This window comes from Salvia miltiorrhiza, chromosome 4, assembly GCF_028751815.1.
Source record: "Salvia miltiorrhiza cultivar Shanhuang (shh) chromosome 4, IMPLAD_Smil_shh, whole genome shotgun sequence".
Lineage (NCBI taxonomy): Eukaryota > Viridiplantae > Streptophyta > Magnoliopsida > Lamiales > Lamiaceae > Salvia > Salvia miltiorrhiza.
Genome location: NC_080390.1, coordinates 21,572,801 through 21,578,330, shown reverse-complemented (window position 1 = coordinate 21,578,330; position 5,530 = coordinate 21,572,801). Strand labels below are relative to the sequence as shown.

Sequence of the window (5,530 nt, the reverse complement as noted above, 5' to 3'; positions counted from 1 at the left end):
ACTATGTCTCGGTCTGGACCTCTTACAGTAATTGCTACCAGTTAACTCATCTAGTTGCTACTTTAGCACACTAGGAACATCCATCTATTTAACATCAGTAGGGTACTATATTCGCATGCTTATCTATCAGCATGTCAAAAGCTCAAGTATCAGTATCTCCTAAGTAAGTTATATACATCGCAATGTAATTGAAACTAATCAAAAACAAAGGTGTACTGCTCATACTCTCAAGATCATCCTTAGCTCTAGCCTACATCGGATTCTCTTCTCATCCTCATCAACTCTAGCCCTCCTCGGCTACTTCTCATCCTTTCAACCCTAGTCTTCCTTGGCTCTTTCTCATCCTTTCATAGTTTATGAACATGTGTTTGAAAATCTGCTAGGGTATCTCTGTACCACATACTGTACGCCTCGTCCTCGTATCTGATCTTCCCTGAGTTCGATCTCACAACAGTCCTGGCCAACCTATAAGGAGAACTTAAAGGTGACTCTAGGAACTAACTCTACTTGGCTCCAGCAACAGAAATAAACAAAACATAACTTAGCAAAACTCCTACTAAGTAGTACTGTTATCTTAAAACTCAAGCTCAAAATATCTAAATTCTCATCTCGTCCCATCTTTACTTAGTAGGGAATCTCTCTAAACAATGATATTAGATCCCTTAATCTAAATCATCGTGACTCAGTAAGACAACTCAACAATTCTCTCTCAAAGCCATCTCCAAAGACTATGGCTCATGATACCTCCTCAAGTACCATTAAGGTTGCGTGAGCAAAACTCGCGTCACCAAACAACTCAACATATCGTACAATATCTCATTGCAGCATGCTAATAACTCATCATTAATCATGCTATTATACTCAAGCTCATAACTCAAACTCATAACTCAAACCAACAAGTACTTAAAGCAATTGCTAATTCTCTCAAGCTTTAGCTCTAAGTTCTCATTTCATCCTTCTACTTAGTAGAAAATCTCTCTTAACAATGACATTAGATTCCTTCATCTAAATCATCGTGACTTATCACAACTGCTCAAACAATTCTCATCACAAAACATCTCAAATACATCACATCATAACTCATAATTATGCATCTTCAATCATATAACATCATATGATATAAACGCTCTCATGATTCATCATGTAACGTCAACATATGCTCTTACAACATAATAACTCATTATTAATCATGTTGTCATCCTCAAACTCAAACTATGCATCTTCAAAGCATAACATCATAACTCATCATATAACCTCAACATCGTGCTCTTCAAAATTTAACGTCAAATAAACTTTGAAATTTTACATACCTCGTTGAGCCTGGTGTGATGGTGCGCTGAGCTCACGGTTGTTAATAACTATTAGTCTAGTGACTCATTCTAGACTAAACTCAAGACTTCTAATTCAGAGCTTAACCTTCGCTCTGATACCACTCTGTCACAGCCCGCCCTAACTATGGATAGTTAGGCCGAGTGATCCACGACTAGGGATGGGGTTAAAGAAGAAGGGGAAGAAAAGGGGCGTCATTTATAGCCGTAAAACTTACTCATCTTAATAAAACTCGTCATTTTTATTCATTAATACTCAATTGAAAACAGTCTATGAAAGACAGCATAAAACTTAATTAATATCATTAATCAAGTTATACATCGTATGAAACCATTCTCTTAAGACTCAAAGTATGACATAACATACTATAACATCAACAACATCTTGCAGCGGAAAGTAGCTAGACATATGTATGAAGACATATTCTAGACAGGTTAACTATTTATTAACAACCCTGGAGACTCCGCTCATTACAGCACCATCATCACATCAGCTTAACCTGCACATTTAGAAAACATATGCAGGGCTGAGTACAAAAGCACTCAGTGGGCACGTATGCCTAGGTATAAAAATACATGCTTCAAAACTATAAATTGTCATGCCATCATAAACAGTACAGCAAGGGAGTTTTTCGCTAAAAAGGCCCAAGCTTACTAAGTTCATTTGTGATTCTTAAAGTTCGTCTGATCAGACTAAGTTCTTTTGTAATCTATCATATCTGAAACTGTGTGCCGGAGAGGTGGCCACCTCTCACGGTCACTTGACCGGCCAACCCGCTAGATGACTCACGGTCACTGGTGTACACTAGCCCTGGCAGGATAGCTATCAACTGCTCAGGACCCGAATTCGATTGCATCATTGGCAAAGCCAAAGCAGATAGATATCATACTAAAATTTAAACATTTTATGGCAAGACAACAGTTGTAATATTTTCCAGTTCAAAGATTTGTAACGAAATAACTTGTTCAAAGGTAGCATTAAAGTCGTTTGATAGATATATAAAACTGAAATTAACAGTTAAATCATCTCATGCATTCATTCGTATAAGAGGCCTACGACACGCAGGGGATCTCTATATACGTATAGTAAAAGTAATGCCCACCTCATTGTGTCTCTGTATCAATGAGTAACGTCACTCTCTCCCTCAAGTCGTTACTTCCCAAAAGGACCTTCATCGTTATGAAGAATTGGTGAGAAGTTATAAAAGAAACCTCGATTAATAATCTAATCTCTTTTATGAAACATTAGTATCTCTAATGTTCATCTCTCTTGATTGTTAATCAATATAACAATTATTATCTCTCGTCATTACTCATTAATTATAACATCCTTATGTTATAATTAGCAGCGCTTCAATTAAAAGAAATATTTAACACATCGAAAAGTCCACTTTCTTAGCAGATCTATTCGCTCTCATCTCGTCTAATTAACCGATTAGAAAGTTAAACTTTCCATTAGGCATGTATTTGAGTCACGGGTCAACAAGAATTGACTATGCTCAAATTCTAATTTCACTAAAAATTTCGGCATGACCTATTCATATATAATGTCAGCCACGAGATTTCAACGCGTGAATCTCACTACGTGAACTCGTCTCTCGACTCAAAACTTAACATCTTGACATCTTTTCAACGCAAACCAAACAATTCAAAATCATCAAAACTCTTTATCAGTAAACTATCATTTATACTCGACACCAATTGTTCGAGTGTCAGATACCAACATTTATGCGCGTTAATCATAACTCTCACAACTCACACCATTTAGTCATATCGTATCATCCATCAAAACAAATATAATCAAGTTGTTTTCTAGAAAGTTTTGCTGTTTTTGTGTCATCTTTAAAAATTCATAACAACCAACTCAATCATCATAAACTCTCATACCAATTGATCTCAAAAACTTCATGAAGTGTAGTTCACTCTAAAAATGGTAGTTAACCAAAAAGGTTAAAGATTTTTGGAGATATTGCTCTTTTAGTGCAGGCTGTCAAAGATTGACAGTTTCTGCCAATTTTGTTTAGGCCATTAGAAACCAAGGCAAACCTTAATAAAATTCCATCAAATTTAATCATCCAAAACTAAAGGTATCCTTGAAGATTTGGTTAAAATTTCACAAGAGAAAACGTTCATATGATCTGCCAAATAAACAATGAAACTCATACACTTTTACTGTTGGACAAATATGACAGCAGAACAGGGCATTTTTGAAATAATAAACTGCTCTGTTTCAGAGGTCATAAAAATCGAAATCTTATGTTTTTAGAAAAGTATTGAAGTCTAGTTTCGTTTAAAAAAAAACGGTGATGCAAAATCATTCATGGATTAATAGATATAAACGTTTTTGTGAAGTCTACCAATAGTTGACAGATTCTGTCAAGGATTTTTCAAATATCTTTAAAATAGCAAACATCATCCAAAAGACATGAAATTTTGCAGCAACGAAATACACATATCATAGATAAACATACTAAAATTTCAGAGCCATCAAGCAATGAAAACTCATCGAAACATAAGCTTGAAACTGCTGTAAAATTTTGACAGAATTCCAGTTTTAATTTCGTTCAACAATTATCATCCATAAATTGTAAATCAATTAGCATGCTCATGTGATATCGTAGAACACATATACGCAATAATATTCATTATGCAACGTCTCAAACTTCACGAATTTAAATAATCATACTCTAAAAATTTATACAATTTTCGTGCTTGGAAAAATACGAATTTAATATATATCGATTCTAGCATACCCCTAAGCACAAATATCAAGTCAAAACGATCAAACAAAAATTCGAAAGACAAGCTAATATGTGAAAAACGGGGCTGCCCTCATGGGTTTCATAGCTACGGTTCGTTCCGTTCTTACTCCCTTCATTAAACATGCTCAACATTTACCCAAGAACAACATACTAAAATTTCACGACGATCCGACGTCGTTTCAAAATAAAGTCGAGAATCGACGTTTTTCGACGTCGACGAAAATCGAAAATAAAACCATCAAAACGTAGGTAAAGATCTTACCTACTTAGATACGTGATCGAAAAGATGATCGGCGCTCGTCTCGGTGCTCAAATCGGAGGTCAAAAGCTCCGTCCAAGCTTAAATGGAAAATGGCGTGTGTAGTGTGTGTTTTAGGTGTTGTGTGTGTGAATATGTGAGTTGTGTGTGTGGTGTGGGCTGATATAGCGTGAGTTAGTGAGGGGAAAGGGGTTTTGGGAGGTTTGGGGGTGGTTGGGGGTAGGGTAGGTTAGATATTTAGGATATTAACCCGTTAGTCGTTAAATATCTCGTCTCGTCTCGTTTTAACAACTAACAACCCATACTCTTTGTTACTCGCCCTCTCAACCTCTACTCACTTTCATTGCACTCGTAATTCTATATAAATATAGAAAACGCAAGCTCGTTCTCAAAATTCTGATAAACGAGCTCGGTTCGTTTATCGAGAAATCCCGATTTACTATTCACTCGTCGTCCAAAAATAAAAACTTTCATTATTGGACTCGTATCGAAAAACTAAGAATATTTCTCGATGACGTGCACGTAAGATTTTGAAAGTCGACAAAAAGACGAAATAGCAGTATTTTACTATTCATCGTCAAAAAGTCAAAATTTTGAAAAACGTCTTAACGGACTCAGATCTCACTTCCGAGTTCATCGTTCTCATTCAAATAATTATCTCGAATTATTCAAATACTCAAACTCAAATACGGATATAAAATCCCACATCATTCTCACATCATCGAAAGAACATCTCAACATCTTAAAAAAAATAACAAGAAAACTTCATATAACTCCTCATCTCTTTACAAAGTAAATCAAACAAGGGATCTAAACCCTAATTACTCAAACTCAAGCAATTAACACGTCATCAAAAGCCCGGGTATTACATATGGTGAAGGCAAAGAAGATAACATTGGATATATTGGTTGATGCATCACATATTGAAGGAACGAAGGAGCTACAAGTGTTAACTCGTTTGAATGTTAGATTGAACTTATTTGGTGGTGGATCCACAAATGTTAACTCCTTTTATTTATAGTTATTGTTAGGATTTAACTTATTTTATAATGGATGTGGTAGAATTGATTGGGTTGAATTTAAAGTTGTAATGAATGTTGAAATTTTATTATGATTATGGTATAAAGGAAAATTATTTTATCTTGCTTTTAAATAAATATTGAATTTTAGAGCAAAAAAAT

General features: G+C 35.2%; 1 long non-coding RNA gene across 1 annotated transcript; it reads right to left on the bottom strand.

Moving 5' to 3' along the window:
- Nucleotides 1-1,607: 1,607 nt before the first annotated feature.
- Nucleotides 1,608-4,532, bottom strand: LOC131019385 (uncharacterized). Its single transcript, XR_009100238.1, has 3 exons — nucleotides 4,353-4,532; nucleotides 2,432-2,498; nucleotides 1,608-1,828 (listed from the first exon to the last, which is right to left on the bottom strand). It is a non-coding gene; the product is annotated as an uncharacterized LOC131019385 (long non-coding RNA).
- Between the last annotated feature and the right edge of the window lie 998 nt (nucleotides 4,533-5,530).